Raw genomic sequence first — 21179 nt, 5'->3', positions numbered from 1 at the left:
TTCCCTCTCCGTCACCATCTAAAGTAAAATAGTGAGTAAAGTCTGAATGTCACTTTAGAAGACACTGATTAAGCAAAGTGTCTCAGAGCCTCGGCCTTGAGTTTATTAATGACCGAGCCAAAGTGTTGTATGACTCTTTCAGCCATTAGAAACCTGCAGCGGATTTGTCACAGAGCCTTAAGCCGTCTCATTCCTCCCCTTCCTCCCCTCCAACACCGCACTGTTTCAAACACTTCATTACTGATGAGTTGTGAGGCAATGGATTTTCAAACATTTCACTGACTCCATCTCTTGGCAGGGCCTTTTTGTCTGGTCCCTCCAGCAGGTTGGAAACAGATGGGAGGAGTGACCGAGGAAAATGTCGGGACAATATCTAAACTATCTCGAACACTTGCCTCATAATCTGTCAGAGTGCCTGGAACCAACAGTGCAGCTGCAGATTATAGTAAACAGTTATACTTCAAAATACTTCTGTTATGTAGGTCTTAAAAATTATCATTTTTTCTTCTTAAATACTTTGTGCTGTTATAGCTCTCTGTTATGATGATTAAATGATGAAACCCTTTTTTTTGGAGGAAAACTGTATTCCAGCTCTGTTAATTAATACTATAAAGCAATAATAATAGATTTTTATTAGGGCTTTCAAAGTTAAAGCAATAATATCACGTTAACGCAAATTAGTTTAAACGCATTTGCGCAACTTGCGATTTTTAGGTTGTAGTGGGCTCAGTTTTAAAGCTAGAGTGAAGATACTGGCATCATATGAAACTAGAAAAAAACTAAGTTATCCATTGGTACCAACCATGTCATACTAACTTGTCACTAAGGAGGTTAAATAACGCTCCAAATCTATGCTACATTTTGGCGAGGAAACACTGGCATGGCCATTTTCAAAGGGGTCCCTTGACGTCTGACCTCCAGATATCTGAATGTAAATGGGTTCTATGGGTACCCACGAGTCTCCCCTTTACAGACATGCCCACAATGATAATCACATGCAGTTTGGGGCAAGTCATAGTCAAGTCAGCACACTGACACACTGACAGCTGTTGTTGCCTGTTGGGCTGCAGTTTGCCATGTTATGATTCAAGCATATTTTTTATGCTGAATGCAGTACCTGTGAGGGTTTATGGACAATATTTGTTATTGTTTTGTGTTGTTAATTGATTTCCAATAATAAATATATATATACATTTGCATAAAGCAGCATATTTGTCCACTCCCATGTTGATAAGTGTATTAAATACTTGACAAATCTACCTTTAAGGTACAATTGAACAGATAAAAAATGTGCGATTAATTTGCAATGAATAACGATTAACTATAGACAATCATGCGATTAATCGCGATTAAATATTTTAATCGATTGACAGCCCTAATTTTTATATTTACCACAATTAATAGAGAGCTCCTAAAAAGTGGTGGAAAAGTTGTAGAAAGTTAATTTCGCTGCTTCAGATGGATGCAGTCTTGTTTTCATCATGTTTTATGGAGAACTGTTATTATTATTTTCATGCAGCATTCCATCATTATCTCTCTCTTTTTACCCTTTAATTAATGAGGTTTATCCAGTACCATGCATTTAAAGATACAACTGCTTTGTGTTTTTTGTTTTTTTTATGTTGCTGTTGCGTGCAGTTTGCTACAGGTTTCCAGAGATGGAACATATTTATCCATTTCTGTTTCACATATGCTAGAAGGTGGGTTGAGCCAAGTAATTCATCATTTTTAAACATTTGGTTTCCATTATATAAATGCAAATCAGATTTATGTTAAGGACAAATGAGTCCCCAACATTTGTGAACAGTGACTGTTTCTCCGAGCCAAGCTCCTTCTCTTGCACGCATGCTTTGTGCATTAAGAACACAATGCAACATCTGCTCCAAACAGTGTTACTGAGTCTGTGTATCACACATTTGCCTTCATATTTATTTGCAGAGATGAATTCCTGCAACTGTGTTCATTAGACTGTCCAGTGGTATAAAGTAACTAAGTACATTTACTCAAGTACAATTTTGAGGTACTTGTACTTTACTTAAGTATATCCAACGCTACTTCTACTTCTACTCATCTACTTATCTGATAACTTCAATTACTTTTCAGATTCAGATTATTAATGCAAAATATAAATCAGCTAATAAATGATGTATAAATGTATTATCATAGATTAAACTCAGCTGTATACTGTATAATGTAATTAAAATCAGCTCCACCTTTACGAGCTTTAACATTAAAGTGATGTTCACATTAATGCATCAATTATTATAATTTAATGCAATATTATTCTGAAATGAACCATTCTGCATAATGGGTACTTTTACTTTTGATACTTCAAGTACAGTTTGATGAAAAGACTTTTGTAATTTTACTTAAGTAGAATTTTAAATGCAAGATTTTTAGTTGTAAGAGAGTATTTCTACACTGTGATAGCCTATTACTACTTTTACTTAAGTAAAAGATCTGAGTATTTTCTTCCACCACTTATACTGTCCTACACTCACATCAATCACTATAGACATGAATAACATCAGTAAAATTCATGCAGAGTTTCAACTTTGTGTACCTCACTCAGTATATCTTTAAATATTTTTCTTCAAAATTTCATGAATTGATTACAAACTCTGAAAGACAGCTTATATGTGCACACCAATTTGTGGATATGAATTAAGTGAACTTAACACTTAACCGCAAATTGCTCCCGAAGGCATAGCCATCGGTGTGTGAATGAGTATTTAGATTAGATCCCGATGGGCAAAGTTGCCACCTTGCATGGCAGCCTCTGCAATCAGTGTATGAATGTGTGTGAATGAGTGAATGCTGTCATGTAGTGTAAAGCGCTTTCAGTGGTCGGAAGACTAGAAAAGTGCTATATAAATACAAGTCCATTTACCATAGTTTACACAAGAGATTCACACAAGTTCATGCCAGAGGGGCAAAATATTCTGTATTATTTCCTGATAATTAAAAGTAAAATTTGAAGCATTTGAGATTTAAAATGCTGTTGCAGTGTACTTATTATTTTTGCTATTTTCATCCTTTAAAAATCACCAGAATGCAGGAAAAAAAAGTCCCTGAAACTCAAATTTGTCTGGGGGAAGACTCCCAGACCCCCACTTTGGTAATGAAAGCCTCCATATTTTTAAGGTCTCAAGGTTGGCAAGTATGTGACGAGAAGGTGGAGCTAGGTGCAACTGAATGCTGAATAAGACATTTCCAGACGACCAAAAGGTTAGAATTAACTTTCATGAACTGAAAACACACTGTGAAAGGGTTAAAGTTGTAAGACGAAAACACGGAAAACTCCCAGACTGGACAACGCCGTGGTAGTGACCTGTCAATCACAAGGTAGCCCTGCTCTAAAGCATACCCTGCTTTATGGTCTATTTGACTCTAAATGGGACCATAATTTACTAAATGAACATCATGTGTATTGAAGAAGACTTGAAACTAGCGATTGAGACCATAAACTCATGTTTACAATGTTAACTGAGGTAATAAATCAAGTGAGAAGTAGGCCCATTTTCTCATAGACTTCTATACAATCAGACTTCTTCTAGCAACCAGAGGAGTCTGCCCCTGCTGGCTGTTAGAAAGAATGCAAGTTTAAGGCACTTCAGCATTGGCCCCACTTTTCAGACAGCCCACTGAATCTGAACCTGGTTATCAGAGTTAAATGTCCATGCAGGATACACACTAATCCTCTAACGACCGCCTGTTTCTACTCAATGTGTCACTGAGCAAGGCACCTGAACCACCTGCTCTGGTGGTCTCTCACTATCTGTGTAGATATGGGTTAAAATAAAAAAAAATGTTGTGGCTAACTAAGGAGGCACTGGAAAGAGGTGATGACATGTAGAATGTTTTATGTCTTGAGGGTGTATATCTTGAGATTTATGGAAATGATAAAGATTATGAATGTCCCGAGGTTCTTAAGGCTTTTGGTAAACTCCTTCAATTTTTCTAAACACGATTTCACAGTATTAGAAATGACTGGATCTCAAAAACTGGACTGACATTAAGGTAGTCTCCGTGCTTTTTCATTAAAAAGATATCAGCGATCAAAGAGAGGTATATTTAGAAGTCTGATAAGAATGTCATCACATCAGCCTCCCCTCAGCTAAACTGGATTTTATCCAAGAAATATTATGCAGAGTACCTCCTTGAACATTAACAATGCTGTAGACTTCCTAATCACTGTGCTTTATATAGTCTAAAAGCCTCTCTGTCTTGCACAGCCTGCAGCCAACACACCCCGATTGCTGCAGGACCAGCATTCAAGCTGTCATCACGCTGTATTTCAGGGGTGTTTGACATCAACATATGTCGCGTTCTTCCAGAAAAGAAGAGGCAAGTTAAACAATTAATCTGTGGCAAAAGACATGTAAAGGTCCGGGTCCACCAAAGCCAAAGTGCACCTGAAAGGTTTATATTTAAAATGCATGATAAAACTGATTTCCATCTGTAATTCCTACATCAGTATTTCCAAAATAAAACGTATTCTCTTTACAATAGCGTTGCTATTATGTCAGCAAACGTACATACAGTAGGTAGAGGTCATAACTGCACAACAAAAGTTAAAGGACGTTAATTTAATCTGCTGTTGTAACGTCTTCGCACTGATAATTCAGTTACGGCCTCGTTTTTATGAATTTACGGTTGCAAATAATAATTTTCTTTGACAGGAAACCGATTTTTCAAAACCTGATGATCATAAAAGAACTTTGCTTTTGTGACTCATCCATCACAATTAGCTTTTAAAAAAATAAACAAAAGCTAATTAAATAAGTAAAATAAAAAGTGCTTTAAACTATTTTAAAAAGTTCTTTTCCCTGTATCTGTCCAGAATCTTCCCCTTGATCCCCTTTTTGCAAAAAGAACACTGAAATATTTAGAGGATTATAAAGTAAGGACAAGCTCTGACATCTATGCTCGATATTAAATCATGTATTGACTGGTTAATATACAGATGCATTTTAGTGCAGCTTGAAGGCCCAACAGGCATATTTGGAGGTGGTGGGTTGGGTTTTGACGGCCAAATGTGATACTGAGCGACAGAGCAATCTGTAGGAGCTCAAAGGCAAACTTTCAGCATTCCTCATTCTGGGGAGGACCACCCAAAAAGACCCCAACACCTCCCCCCTTTCCCCTCACTCCCAGCTCACCCAACCCTCCCCTCTGTCTCGGGTTACAAGGCATCGCTGGTCTCCAAAAGAAAATGTCACAAAAAAGGAACTTGAACTTCAAAAGGCGACTAATCTGAAGTAGCCTGAGTTAATCGTGTGCATCTGTTCCACAACTCCGAGGCTTCTAACCCGCCGGAGTCTCGCTCTGCCGGTTGCTTCACCATGCAGTAAGCAGCACCGAAACAGTGACCCAAACACTATTAAAATGATCACCACTCAGAACCGCTCTGGTAAATGTTGTTGACAAAGCCACATGGAGAGAGAGACTGTCATTTTGAGGTTGGGGAGGCTGATGTTCCTTCCAAAAAGTCTGATTTAATGAGTCTATTATCAAGTTAATGTCATGACCTCAGTAGAGAGTTTCATTTTAACACAGATGCATTTTCCAGTCGTCAAGGAGGAAAATTAAACGTCAAGTTAGGTAACGTCGTTGAAATATGCCATCAATCATTTACTTATTTTTGTGTGCATTTTTCAAAGCTTTATGTGTTTCAAACTATGCCAGATCAGGCCACGGGTGTAAAATGGGGGGGCAATGATCCCTTCCCCACTTCCGACCCCCCTACTTCCAGATCCCTTGCTCGGACCACACCCATCTTTGAACTCTGCCTTCAAGTTTCGGGACTAGGGACTGTTGCAGTAACCGCAATATTGCAATACCGCGTTATTGACAAGCCAACCGCAGGGGATGGCAAGCAACCGCCACAACCGCTATGTGAGTTTGCAATGAGAGTGTTGCATATTTATGCTACAAATCTCAGCAGCGTGACGAGGTGCTGAGCGTCTATTCTGCACTGAGCGCTGTACGTTTGGTGTTTTTTTCTGGTCGCTCGAGGTTGAAAAATGTTCAACTTTGGGTAACTTTTTACCCAGCCGTCCAATCACAATGGACGAGGGGCGGGACAAATACCACAAAGACCAACTGTCACATCCTACATGTACAAATGCTGAACAACAACAACAAGGAGGAGAAATTAATACACATCCTCTCTCCCTATACGTGCTTCAGCCTTCCCTTCATCCGGAGCAAGTACTCAAAATTGTGCTGACATTTTTTTTTTTACTTCTGCGGATATTCCGTATCATAGCAACCATAACGTCTCAGCGGGAAAAAAATGCTGTGCCTCATTGCCCTTCGGTGTTCTGCATTTATGACAATAATACTGCATATCGCACTGTTGAGCCAATCTTTGCAGGGTAAATTCCTTCCCTATTCGGGACTGCATATTGCACAGCTGGGATGTTATCGTGGTAACAAAACCTGTTCACAGAAAGACAAATATAAACACCTGGAAAAGTACTCATAACCACTTCTGTGGTAGTTCCCGCTACAGTAGGTGTCTCCAGGTCCACATTTTGCCATGATGACTCACACAGACTTGCAAGGTGAAAACAATACCAGCGTCGCTGTCGCAGCTGGTAATTATTTTCTATTTCCAACTTAAAGCTGCACTAGTTCATATTTTCAATAAATCAAATCAAATTTAATGATAATGTGAAAGGTATCACTCGTACTAAACCCACAGAGAATCATGCAGTTCCCCTCAGCTCTATAGAACATGTTAGTGTCTTTCAGCTCATTCTTTTGGTTTTACTGGTCGATACTTTACTGTTTTGGTTCACACGGTTCACATGAGCGTCATTTCAAGATGCAGCAGGCAGTTGTTTTCATCAAAAAAGCTCTACTGTACTTTACCTGCCCTTCATCAAACAGCAGACAGACAAATTTAGAGACTAGCTGGTAAACCTAGTGGAGCATTTAGCAGCTAAAGAGACATATTTCCCTCGGGAGTTAGTGGACACAGTAAATATTGGACTCTAGGTGGCCAGAAACACAACTCCAAATAACTGCTAATGTTGTGGCCCAAAAAGTTCAATTAATACTCCTTTAAGTTCATATGACAACGTCAAAATTGCAGGTGATAAGTTCAATGCATTTGTACACTACAACCACAACCGCACACACAGACTTAAAAAAACAAGTTCAGGCCTGAAATGCTTTTCTAATTCCTAATACCTTAATCTTGGTAAACAAAGCAGAGACACAGCCAAAGGTTTGCATGAAGCCAGGCCGCAGCAGATAATCCTTTCAGCTGCCAAATATTTCAGATCTGAGTTAATGTCTAGCAGTGATGAGATCTGTCCTGATGCCGATTCCTCCTCAGGCAGATGGTAAACAAGCGAGCCCAGATGTTTCTTTGGGCAGGTAGACAGGTAGAGGTTTACAATAAGCAGATATGGCGAAAGACTCAAAGAACTAAGTAGCAGAAAAAAATAAAAGATGACAATGTCTGATTTCTTTCAGTTTTTTTAAAGCCAATACATAGAAGAAGTTGTAAAAGTGCTATGTTACTGAACTTGCATGTCAACACATCAACATCTCCATGACACTGAGCAAACTTCATCTGCAGATCAAGACCATGTGACAGAGTTGAAAGCTACAGCAAAGGCTAGTGAGTGGTTCTTGAGTTGGGATTGTTTTGTCGAAACACAAGCAATGTAAAACATGTTTTAAAAAAGTAAAACTATAGAAAAAAAAACATTAATAGACTTCAAAATGCAAAAAAAATGAGTTTCAAAGTTGATTCTTTAACATGATAACAGCAGTGGACAAAACCGTCTCACATAAAGGTCCATTTAGTAGCTTTTCTCGAGCTTTCAATGTCACATATTGTGTGATATGATCAGAAAAAATGGAAATTTGAAGATCTACATTTCCATATCAATGAAGTAAACTCCACCTAACGTTGAAAATGATGTATTATGATTGAAAGCTCCAGAGCAGCTTCTAAATGGATCTTGAAGTGAGACTGTTTTGTCAACCAGTGTTAGACACTACTGCTGATGCATCATTCCTGTCTCTGTTTTTTGTTCTGTGATGCTTTTATCTTAAATTTATGCAAAACAGACAAATGTAGACAGTGTGAAAATATTATCTTTGCACCTACAATTAGCACAAAGTGTTTAATCTTTCTGAGGGCAGATTTTTGTATCAGTCCCTCAGAATCAAACACAGAGTGCATTTTTAATCACTCAACATTTTGTGATGAACATTCAGCAGCTGTAAAGGCAGTAATTGAATGTAGAAGACATAATTTACCGTAATATGATGCAGCCACAAGACATGTTGTGTGTTGACTTCCTCCAGCATGACTTGATTGGAAAGCCTCTCAAAACACCTGTAGCCCACAGCTGCATGGAGGGAATTTGGACGACATGCATTCTGGGAAATGTAGGATATTCCCTAAGTCAAATATACGGAAACACAGCAGGATTGGAGAAAGTGTGACCAACAGAGAGCTGAAGAGCTCATCAGAGAATAACTTCTACAGGCCTAATGTAGTTAACATTACAGTAACAAAATATTGATTCATATTGATCAGCGCTCCCTAGTTTGATTGTTTGATCGGAATTTGCGAGTGATTGACAGCTGCCTCCATTGAATGAGCCGCCAATAGGAACGCTCTCTCTCTCTGAAATGACCTGTGATTGGTCAAGTCTCCCGTAACGGGCTAGATTTTTTTTAAAGCCTGTAAGCAGAGCCATGAGGAGGTGCAGAAGTCTAGTTATCTCTCAGAACACTTGAATTACAATATGCTCAAAGGTTTTTATGGAATTTTTGCCCAATGATGCCAAAAACATTCTGCCTAATGCCACTTTCAGTTGACCTATGTATTTTGTATTGATCTGGGAACATTTTAAGAACATAGATTTTGTTTAAACCAGTTAGACTCTTTGAGCTTTCATTTTTATTTTTTATTTCATTGCTACAAACTCATGCTGTGTGGCCTATCATTGTTCAAACCCCCAGATATTTATATTCTAGAGGAGATCTCAAAGTTTCCAAAGTCACCAAATATGTCAGACTAAATTACAGGATATGTGCATAAAATGATGCACAAGACATCTGGCGCAGCCGTAAAAAAACGCTTTGATTAAGTGCTGGAACAAGTAGACATTACAGTATGGATTTTTTACTTTAAACTACTTGAGGGAACATTTAAGGGAGGAAACTAGGGATCAAGAGATTAAATACCATAAAACATGATTCCTATTATTATTATTACATGAATCCTATATATTTGGACTGCTGTATCCTTTGCCTTGTATGTTATTAAAATATGGAAACATGCTTCCAGGACAAATTCTTTCATATATTTATTTTACCTGTCAATCTTATTCTGTCTCTGGCTTCCTTTTGAAGTTTAAAGACTAGGAAAAGGTGTGTATTAATGTCACCAGATGTTCTCCAGCTCTGCACTGGATAGACCCAACTGTGATCATTCGATATGACACACAGGAGCCAGACGTCACTGACATCAGTAATTAGATTTTTCTCTATTTGGGAGTAATGACAGACCCCCAACCAAACTGTCTGCATTCCTCTCTGTGGGACAGAGGCAGAAAAAAACATCGCCTATCACATTTCATCCTCTGCACCACCTTTGCCAAGTAGATAGCAACTCCAGCAACATGTGGCCTGCCCTTGAAGACTACCCGAAACCACATGTGTGAATCCCCCATCCCCTCTCACACACACACACACACACACACACACACACACACATACATAGGCAACCTGGTGTCGTTGGAGTGGGGTGATTAGGGGGAAGCCAAAATCAAAGGTACAAATGTTGAAAATTAAAGGACTTGCAGACCGGCCATCTTTTCCTCTCTCACGCAGGAATGCTTCTCATTAGACGGCTGCCTCGATGTGAACCAGCAACCCGCAGATGCAGATTGGAGTGGGCGTTCGCTTTTCAGAGTCTCTTCAGAAAAAATCCCTTAATGTTTTCAGTGTGTCTTCATGGGTTTGGATCTGAATGTAACAGGATGTGTTACAGGATTTAAATCAAATTGATCATTGTTTGCACAGTGAGGTGCAGATAAATGAAATCAATCAAGTTATTTCACCTAAATCACTAAAAAAAACATATTCTCACTTAACACTAGTGGTTTCAAGTCATACATAGTTTTTATTAGTGCTATTTTTGAATAATAAAAAAGGTGTCAGGGCCAAAGCTGCTTTTTCTACCTTTTCAAAGTGTGCCGCAGACGGATGACATGACTCGATGACATGTCTCTGCTCGCCTTTTTTTTTGTAGCTCACAATTCACCAGACATTCATCACACAATCTGACATACCTCCAAATTGATCTCATACAGGCTGACACAGATCGTGAACAAAGATTTTATTAGACCCATCTTGCATCATGTGACATCCAAAGAACTTGCAAAATTACTGTTGCAGTTTTCATAGAGACTATTTCTTTGGTAGAAAGTAGCTTCTTCCCACATAAAAAACAAGATGGATATCTCAAAACCTCAGGAGATAAAGCAAAAGCATCTGCATGGCTAAGTGTTAAAATGTGACTCTAACTGAATCTTTTAAAACAGTGATTCTCAGAGTTCGCTACGTGGATCCCCAGGGGATTTTCCATTTATGCAAGCAGTGGAAAAGCAAAATGGATTACTGCATTTCAGGGCTGTCCATCGCTTGAATGTTTTAATCGTGATTAATAGCATGATTGTCCATAGTTAATCGCAATTAATTGCAAATTAATCACACATTTTTTATCTGTTCAAAATGTACCTTAAAGGGAGATTTGTCAAGTATTTAATGCTCTTATCAACATGGGAGTGAGCAATTATGCTGCTTTATGCAAATATTTGTATATATTTATTACTGGAAATCAATTAACGACACAAAACAATGACAAATATTGTCCAGAAACCCTCACAGGTACTGCATTTAACATAAAAAATATGCTCAAATCATAACATGGCAAACCGAAGCCCAACAGGAAACAACAGCTGTCAGTGTGTCAGTGAGCTGACTTGACCATAACTTGCCCCAAACTGTATGTGAATATCATAAGTTTCTTTGTTCCCATAGAACCCATTTTCATTCACATATCTGGAGGTCAGAGGTCAAGGGACCCCTTTGAAAATGGTCAAGCCAGTGTTTCCTCACCAAAATTGAACCTAAGTTTGGAGCGTTATTTAACCTCCTTCGCAACAAGTTAGTATCATCACTCTAGTGATAAAACTGAGTCTGCTACAAACTCCGTAAGACAGCAGCATGTCAGATTTTTAAAGAGGTTAATTAAAAATCGCAAGTTGCATTAATGCGTAAAAGAAATTAGTGGCATCAAAACAAATTTGCGCTGTGTTATCATTATGTTAACTTTGACAGCCCTGCTGCATTTTCATTATAATTGTACTCAAATCACACAACGGCTACATACTGTATGTGGACAATTATGATATAATGCTGTTGTGGAATTACATTATCATTTTAATAAACTCCCTTATGGGCTTCCATACATAGCGGAGTATAAAGTTGCATAAAATGGAAATACTCAAGTAAAGTACAAGTAGCTCAAATTTGTACTTGAGTACAGTAGTTGAGTAAAAGTACTTAGTTACTTTAACTTGGTTAAACTGTGGTGGAACTTTGCCAGCAGCGGTTGCCACTAGCAACAGAATGTTCAAACCAACTGCTGGTGACAGAACACAGCTAACGGACAGTGATGGATGAGAGGAGGTTGATAAAAGAGCTAATAAATAATAATTAATGACATAATCAATCATTAACTAGTTCACTCTAGTTTTAATGACCAGCCTCTCCTTGTGACAGGAACTAATTTGTCAGTGTCAAAGTCACAAAGATAAGGCTCATTCATCTCTGCAGTGGCGTTTTCCTTTACCTTCCCTTGAGGTAAAAAACAATCTCAAATCTGAACAAGTGACGTTGTGGAGAGTTATAAAAGGGTTGTCAATAAATCACAAACTTCCCCCTCCTGTCCTCCTCATCCCTCCATGACATGATGGATAGGAAACACTTGAGATCACGTGTTCATGCTTAAAGTGCTTCAGATATTAGCTCCGTTGCCCAACACCTATGCACATGTTTAACTTATGTGAGTGTGTGGAAGGCGGCGGTGATGGGTGAGCAGGAAGTCTACATACATGTACAAAGCACATCCACTTTCTGTCTCCGCTTGCCTCGCATTTTGTGCCCTTGACTCGCATCAACTTTATCGAGCTGGTGAATTATTCACCGCGGGAGCCATTTAATCATCTGAGTTTATTTAACCTTTCAGAGAGCCCAGCCAACAGCCAACAGGGCCGTGTCATAGGTGTGTGTACACTACAGGGAAAGGCATGCGCTAAGTGAGTGTGTGTATAGAATTAGAGACCGCGGCGTATCCTGTTTACATTCACACGCTCCACTCCCATATAGTCAGGTATAAGTCAAGCTAATAATGTCCCCTTATTTCGTTGCTTTTAAGCAGAATTATCTTTAAAGGAACAGTGTGTAGGATCTGGCGGTATTTAGCGGTGAGGTTGCAGATTACAACTTCTCCCGTGTGCCAAGCGTGTAGGATTGCTATGGTGGCCGACGTGAAAATGAGAATGGTCCTCTCTAGAGCCAGTTGTTGTAGAGTAGAGTGCTTCCTCCAAATTCACACCAGAGTAGCGCCGAAGTGCGGCTTGCGCCGAGCTGCCATGCAATGTCAATGACAAGCTGCTGCGGCCACTCCCACACTCGGCGAGCTGCAGCCGTTTGGTTCTGCGGCGAAGCGCGGCCAACCAAAAGTTGGGAAAAATTTAACTTTTAGCGGCGAAGTGCGGCCCGTGACTCCTGTGACATGTTGACCTATGTTACAAAGAATTTCTTGCCGCCTGAAACACACGTCTACTGGCTGCAGAAAAATTTTATTATTGCGGCGAGCCGCACTTCGCCACTGCCTGGTGTGAATTCAGCGTTAGAGAGTGTGTGTACGTGGGAAGTGAGTGGTGAAGGATGAGAGAGAGAGCAGCGGCGTTTGGTTTGTCCGTTCTGGGCTACTGTAGAAACATGCTGGAGCAACATGGCAGACTCTGTGGACCTGCTCCCTATGTAGATACGGTGCCTTCAAATGGGGTCGTGATTACCGTGTCCACTAGAATATGAACGCCCCCCTCCTGTGATATTCACAACCTTGTAAGTGGAAAGTTTCTCAAAGCTCAGAGTTCACAAGTTGTGACGTGTTTGCTGATGTTGTCAGAAATGGCGGAGGCATAGAAGTAGATTTTTCGGTGCATAATAAGTTAATATATTGTAATTTTAGTCGTACATTGTTTTTCCTCGTAATTTTATAATATGTCTGAGGAAAATGTTGATATTCCCAACGGCCTCATCTTTTTCCTCTGTCATTATGCCTTTGCATTTCTTGCATTATGTTACCCACTTGCTAGCTTGCTAAATTGTTAGCCTCTGTATTTTCTAGACGCCGACAGTAACGTTAATATTGCCGTTGCTTAGCAGCGGTGTTCTCAAGACTTGACCACTTGAACGCCAAGCATACGCTATTGTGCTCACGAGTTTCATTTGAAGGCACCAATATAAACGGTTCATTCTGAGCTAACGAAAACACGCCTCTTATTTTCAGGTGATTAAACACTAATGAAAACATGAATATTATTATATTCCATTTCTGCTAATAGATCCCCCTTTAGCTTGAAAGGTCTCACAGATGTGTAGAGAAATAGGTCACCAGTCTTGAGCACATGCCACCCCATGTTAGCCTATCGTCATCATCACTCCACCTGTTCCCCGCATAGCACGTCCATTTTGCGCCGAAACAGCAACTGTTGGGCTTTGAGGGGGGGGGGGGGGTGTTGAAATCCCTCTGAAAGCGGCCCGCCGACCTTCTCCCTACGAGGTGTTTATGGCAGCAGGTTGGATTTTAGGCACTTGAGCTATGTGACCCCTCCTGATCCCACACTCGTATGTAAAAGCAGTCCCTTCATTCCTCCGGCCAGACCCCTTACCATCGCTAAGCCACGGATTGAAATCTTAGATTGTGGGAAAAACGGCCACCTTTCATCCTCGTTTGAGTCTTTAAGTGTAAAGAACTCAACGGCACTTCTGGTCTGATGGTGATAAATGTGGCTTCAGATGATTTCCCAGGAACTATGTGTGCGTAACAACTGCTCATATCTTTCCACTGCTCTCTTTGTTCTATTTAAAGTCATTCAGCTGGCTGGCAGGCGCTACCTGGAAAATTAGGAGATTTCCTTTGAAAATGTCAACCACAACAACCAGTCTGACTGAATAACCGCGTCTACTGAACCACCACATTACATGATGTCGGCGGTTGTTGCCAGATAGCGAGTTCAAAAGCTTTGGCGGCGGTGCTGTTGACCACTTGTGATGGTTTTGAGACAAGGCCACCACTGTTCCTGGAGCAGACTGAGGAGGCTACAGCTGCTGATAACGCCGCCTCTGGACTGATTAGAGTCATGTGTTACAGGATGAAAGCAGAAGCACTGAGGGTGACGTTTAAAGTAGTAATCTCCGGATTCGTGTTGCTTCGATTTTGGTGACATCTGTGACGCTAAGCGGTCATTGCTGTGGTGGTTTATTTCACCACATTTCCCAGCAATGATTTGTCAAACAAAGGTTTTATTTCCTGTTTATATTAAATGTTTTTGATGTTGACAGGAAATATATGGTAATGTTTTATAAGCTCTAATGTTCTGTAATCTGTTGGTTTGTAAGTACAGAACATGTTCACCGTAACAACTTTATAAGATGCTGACATGTCAGCTGCTGTGGCCCTAAATGGACAAAAACATATCCATTTAAGTTTCAAGTGCAAGTTTGAGTCAGTTTTTACCTTTCAGATTTGCTGCTAAGTTGCCTAAAATAAAAAGCATCAGATACAAAAAGTATTTTGTGTCTCACGCTGTTTTGTTTTTACAATTGAATTTGAATTAGAGTTATTGAATTGTCTCTTGCCTCTAGAGATTTTGTTGGTTTGTTTGTTTGAGGGTCATGCCTATTTTTTGGTAATTTTCTTATTTATATGGACTTTTTGTCTTCTATTGTATTTTTTGAACACATTAAAACCAGGCCTGCTTTGACTTCTTCCTTTGATTTATCATTGAGTTTCTTTGTTTGTTCACCCTAACTACCCATCTTTTTTTCAGTTTCATGTCAAATCAAATTCCCTATTGTTTTATGCTAATCAGAATCAGAATGGAAATGTATTCAAATGAAATCAACATGGAGTTTTCTTTTTATTTCTTGACTTTCATGCTTTAGCCAGATGAACCAGCAAATTGCACAATGCTGTCCAGACTCTCTCTAAGCTGCAGAGGTGAAAATGAAAAAGGGCCACATCTACTTCGAGCACGGTAGAAAAGTTTACATTCCCCAAAATGGAGCGTGGAGGTGTCGCTTTATAACAAGATTATGTGACATCTTAAAGGAGAAATAACACATCTTAAACATAAAATTTTAATTCATATTATTATTACTATTTATTTATTTATTTATTTTCATTCATAGATTTAAAAACTGAATTTATTATATATATTTTATTATTTTTATTTTATCATTATTACCTTTCTTTCTCTCCTTTGTTTTCTGTTATATGTACATATTATTTTCTTTGTTATGGTTTAAGTTGTTGTAGTCTTTTTTCCTAAGGAAACAATAAAAAGCATGATTAAAAAAAAGTTTAATTCATAATCAATAAAATACACCCTTGCACATTTAATTACACTTAGCCTGGTGTGACCAGTATCTTACAGCGGCTATTGTTAGCTAATGCTAGCAACCAGACAGATATTGGAGTGTAACTGACATTAAGTAAGTTCACAACTCTTTTTATGAGTCTTTCCCACTTGTGCTACTGATAGACCAGGTTTAAGCATTTGCTGTTGTCTGCGCTTTCCTCTTATTGATTTCTAAAGCCACTTTAGACGCCTTGTAGATACAGACATTTCCAATGTGTTATCTTTAAAATTAGTGGGCTTGCTTTACTCACGGTTGTGGTGACTTGCTTGGCTTGTCAGGCTGGCTTGATGTTGAATGCTCGTGCGGTTAATAATAACCTTAATCAAGGTTGTTCCAAAACACATTCAACAAAGACAATAGTCCTTTACAACAATCAAAACCAAAAGAGGCAAAACTCATAAAAGGACAAGCAAACTTCTCTTGAGGTTTAAGTTAAACAGTAAACGTTAAACGGTTGAGAACTCAAATTATCCACACCTGACTCTACTAATTGGCTGGAGGGCTGTGGGAATTGTAGTCCTATAATTTTCTAAGGTCTTCACAGGTCACCACTAGGTGGCAATATTGTTTTGACTATTTACTAGGGTTCTCAAAGTTAAAGCGATAATTACACTGCAAATTAGTTTTAACGCCACTTATTTCTCTAATACAATCAAGCAGTTTTAAACTGGAACTAGAAAAACCTAAAGAATCCAGTGGTACCAACCATGTCATACTATCTTGTTGAGAAGGAGGCTAAATAACGCTCCAAACTTACGCTAAATTTTGGCAAGGAAAAACTGTCATAGCCATTTTCAAAGGGGTCCCTTGACCTCTGACCTCAAGATTATCCTTATGATAATCACATGCAGTTTGGGGCAAGTCATAGTCAAGTCAGCACACTGACACACTGACAGCTGTTGTTGCCTGTTGGGCTGCAGTTTGCCATGTTATGATTTGAGCATATTTTTATGCTAAATGCAGTACCTGTGAGGGTTTCTGGACAATATTTGTCATTGTTTTGTGTTGTTAATTGATTTTCAATAATAAATATATACATACATTAGCAGAAAGCAAGCGTAGCCTATTTCCCCACTCCCAGGTTGATAAAAGTATTAAATATTGGACAAAACTCCTTTTAAGATACATTTTAAACGGATACAAAAATGTGCGATTAGTTTGCGATTAATCCCGATTAACTATGGACGATCATGCGATTAATTGCAATTAAATATTTGAATCGATTTGACAGCCCCTATTATTCACACAAAACAAAAACATGAAACTTGCTCAAACATCTATTATCCTATAATTGTCAAATATGGTCACAAAGTCACACGGGCTCCCTTTAAGACAAAAAATAATAATAATTACAAAAGCGCGCACATAAAGATGATAAATACTAGGTGCTGGATAAAAGGACATGTAAAAGACGGAAAAAATAGAGTCCGCACATTAGATAATGCTCCCCTTTAAAGGGAACATATCATGAAAAACTCCCTTCTTCACTTTTTCAGGAGGGGGTCTTATAGAGACAGGCGCTAAAACGGAGCGTTTCAGACGGAGGGTGAATACAGGTATATTCAGACAGACAGTATGAGGAAAATAATATTTTTTGAACATTAAAGCATATAAACATGTTCTAGTAGAAACCCAAAATACAAGTATGAACCTGACAATGAGCATGACATGTCCCTTTTCAGACACACACATATCTTGGTTGAAAAAAGGTTGAATAGGTCAGAGTCCGCTGTTCACAGAAAGTAAACTAGAATTGCACTCGGAGAGCGCAGACCTCCGCCAAGGCAGGTTTCATGTACGTACGCCTTCGGCCTTGGCGGAGGTAATAAAACTGCAGATAAAGAAGTTTTGTTGTTGTAAGACTGTGTTTTCATATCAGAATCAAACGTGCCTCTAGTGATAGATAAATATTTTCAGGGACTCCCTCTAACCGTGTGTGTTGCCCAGTGAGGGTCCTGCGGTCTGGCAGACGAAAACAGAGGCCTCGGTCATGAACACCGGACCCCAACATGGCTGGCTGACATCAAAGTTCCCCTCCATGCTCAGACACAGACAAGACACAGAGACAGGAATCGAAGCGATACATGTATTTTCCCTCAGCGGGGACGTCCTCAGATTAAACACCAGAATAAAAAAGCACTCCTGGAGAGACACAGACTGAAGAAACAACCACTGATAATTGATATTTGAACACCTGCTGAGGAAAAAAGACAGTGATTCTCTGGACTTGAGGCCAACTCACATACAGCAAAGTTTCAACACAGCTATTGTTCACCCGTTCCTCAACCACAGATTCACTTTTCGGATGAATGAGATGTTTGCTTCACCTCCATCACTGCTTTGACAGATATTTATGATAATATTGTCGAGGTTGTGCTGGTTGACGGACTCTGCCAAAACAGCGAGACACACATCTGAATCACAAGGAGGAGACAACGGCCCTCTTCTTCCCCTCAGGGAGAAACCACAGAGTAACTTGTGATGCTGTGGAGTCATGATCTGGGAGGTGGGAGAAGACAAGAACGTGGGCTGTCTTTACTCCGTCTGGAGACGATTACATTTGGAAATGTATCTGACTCTTCCAAGAAGCTTTTCAGTGAGATGCAATTTGTATCATTTCTTATGGCATGCAAGTAAATCAAGGCTGTCTACACGAAGCACAAGACTCTTTCACAACTGACTACAGTGTGAGGTCGAAGGGGCAATCCCTCAATTCCTATCACTGGTTAAACTCCCTGTGTTTATGAACCGGATTAAATGCTCCACTGGGGATTCATCATTGATTCTTTCTAAGTTTCAGTTGAAATACTTTTGACAGCTTTAGCTAAAAAAAGTTTTATTTTTAAAATGTGTGCCACCTGCTCTAAGAGGTCTATTCAAACATGGAAAAAGGAAATATGGATATCAAATTGTGAGGTCGAACAGGATGTGGATCAGATTCATTTTGATTTAAATTCAAATCCAAAGTCCGAAAACTGTATTCCTAATAGAATCAATTTAAATATCCATTTTATTTGCAAATCAAATTCTTGTTTGAACTGAATTGAATGCGAGCTGATCCCAGTCTTGATATAATATCATGGTTACAACACTATTTTAAGACAGGAATCTACAGAGTCTGACAAGACAATCCAATTACATCAGTCAAAATCTGCTGTATCCATGTGTAAAAGTGTAGTTGGGAAATATCAGCCCGGTCACACTAAATGGCGTATGAATGACATGGTAATTCGCAAGTCATTTTGCATACAATAAGTACGTCGTTCTTGCTTTTGGTGTGTCATTTGTACGCCATGTAGTCTGTACTGACTGCAATTTAAACGCTTCTGCGTAAATATGCTACGCTCAGAGCGAGTGACGTAGAATAAAAAGTGAGAAAGACGGGTTGGATGGGTTCAACAAACACAGGGCGACTTTCAACCAGGAGACCTGTGTTTTTGTCCCGTAGTGTTGTTGAGTTATTTTGAAGTTAGGTTAGTGACATTTGTGACGTGTTTTCCGTACTTGTTACATTGTTCCCGTACTTATTTTACTTAGTTTACGCAGCTATTTTAAGCCCAACCATGATGTTTTTCCTTGACCTAACTAAGTAGTTTTGTTGCCTAAACCTAAATGCGGCCATTACGGTAGTTTTGTTTGCGCGGCGTACAAATGACGAAACGAAAAGGCTAAAATCCTCATGACACGCGGAATGTCCTTATAATGTCGTGCTATTTATACGTATATACGTATTTGTACTTTAACCAGCTGATTGCTAAAACTCAATTGCCTTCCACAAGATTCATCATTCAAGTGTCTACAAGGTCTTTTTATATCATAATCTGCTAAATGTGTTTGTCTGAGTAACAGATTCCAGGTTGGGGCAGATAACAGATAACATATTTTATAATCAGATTACAGCTGCTATTCCTTTTCATGCCTTCAGCTACTCCCCAGATGTGGTCTCCAAACAAACGCTGCCTTTAGATCCGTCAGTGTGATCACTGAGGGAATTTCATTAGAGCGAGACCTCCACGACTGAGACTGATAACAGCCGAGGACGACGAGGAGGAGGAGGAGGAGGAAGAAGGGGAAGGAGGAGAACAGCATGGACTGTGTTTTACCAAAGACAGCACTTAGTTGTCTTAGTTATCTGTCCTGGGTGGTGAGGACAAGAGAGGAGAGGAGGGGAGGAGATAAAAGGAAAGATGAGGGGAGAGGAGGAGAGATGGAGGGAGGCTGGGGAGGAGGAGAGGGGAAACGAGAAAACGGAAGGAGTGGGGAGACGAGGAGAAGGGAGGGGAGAGCAAAAGATAAGAGAGGGATGGTCGGGGAGGAGGAGATAAAGGAGAGGAAGGGAAAGGAGAGGAGGTCAAAGGGAGGAATGGAGGGGAGAAGAAAACAGGAGAGGAGAGATAAGAAAGAAAGAAAAAGAAAGGGACAAAAGAGGAGCGGAAAGGAAAGGGAGAAAGAGAGAGTAGAGGGACGGTAGGTGGGGGGAGGAAACGATAAGGGAGGATAGTAGGGGAGGGTGATAAAGGAGAGGATAGGAAAGGAACCAAAAGAAGAGAGGAGGAGGAAAAGAAGAGGAGAGGAGAGTGGGGAGTAGATGGAGGGGAATATGAGGAAATAGGTAGGAGAGGAGAATAATGGAAAAGAAAGGAAAGTGGAGGTGAGGAGAGGCGAGGCGAAGAAGTGAATAAAAGGCGAGGCGGGGAGAGGAGAGGAGAGGAGAGGAGAGGAGAGGAGAGGAGAGGAGAGGAGTGGACAAAAAGAAGGAAAGAAAAGGGGAGGGGGAAGAGAGGAAAGAGGAAAGGAGAGAGTAGAGGAGAACGGGGAGGATGGGGAGAGGAAAATATAGGAGCAGAGATAGAGAGAGAATGAAGAGGATGGAGGGAAATGAGGAAAGAGGAAAAAAAATGAATAGGGTAAGGAGGAAGAGTAAAGGACGAGGGTGAAGGATGAAGAGGAGGAGAGAGCTGAGGAACAAAGGACAAGGGGACTGGAGGAGAAAACAGGAGAGAGGAGAAGGAAGGAAAGGATGTAGAGGAAACAGGGCAGGTGGGAAAACTAAGGAGATAAGAGGAGTGGAGATAACAGAGGAGAGTTGTGACGTAGGAGAGGGTGAGGAGGCCTGGACTCCCCACCGAGGAGTGATGCGATGCTAATCTCTCAGCTGGAACATCTGGTCCGGCCCTGAACAATGACTCCTGCAGGCAGATCGCAGCGATCCGGCCGGCCTCTCTCGGTCCCGCCGAGATGGCCCGATAACCTCCACCGGTCTGCAGGTCAACGCCACGCCGATCAACAAAGACGCACCTTGTCTGCGGACGCACCGGGTCACAGTTAATAAGCCTGCTTCTATGTGGTCAGAGAGGAGCTCCTGTGTTTCAAGGTGATGAGTGAAATGTGACATTCTCTCTGAAGATGAGCCGTTAATCGAG

The 21179-nt window shown here is 40.1% G+C and overlaps 1 protein-coding gene across 4 annotated transcripts in view; it reads right to left on the bottom strand.

The window, feature by feature from the left end:
* LOC141777572 (protein APCDD1) overlaps positions 1-16242 on the bottom strand; it is a 69506-nt gene extending 53264 nt beyond the window's left edge. For 2 of the 4 annotated variants that reach the window (XM_074651960.1, XM_074651963.1), the window contains exons 1-2: positions 16007-16241; positions 8284-8427 (exon numbers count right to left, since the gene is read on the bottom strand). The gene's annotated coding sequence lies outside the window, so the exon portion shown is untranslated. Of the gene's footprint in view, positions 1-7200; positions 7217-8283; positions 8428-16006 lie in introns of those variants that run through there. The other 2 variants (XM_074651962.1, XM_074651961.1) reach the window with 2 other exon arrangements.
* Between the last annotated feature and the right edge of the window lie 4937 nt (positions 16243-21179).

This window comes from Sebastes fasciatus, chromosome 11 (assembly GCF_043250625.1).
Source record: "Sebastes fasciatus isolate fSebFas1 chromosome 11, fSebFas1.pri, whole genome shotgun sequence".
Lineage (NCBI taxonomy): Eukaryota > Metazoa > Chordata > Actinopteri > Perciformes > Sebastidae > Sebastes > Sebastes fasciatus.
This window is presented reverse-complemented; position numbering and strand designations above follow the sequence as displayed.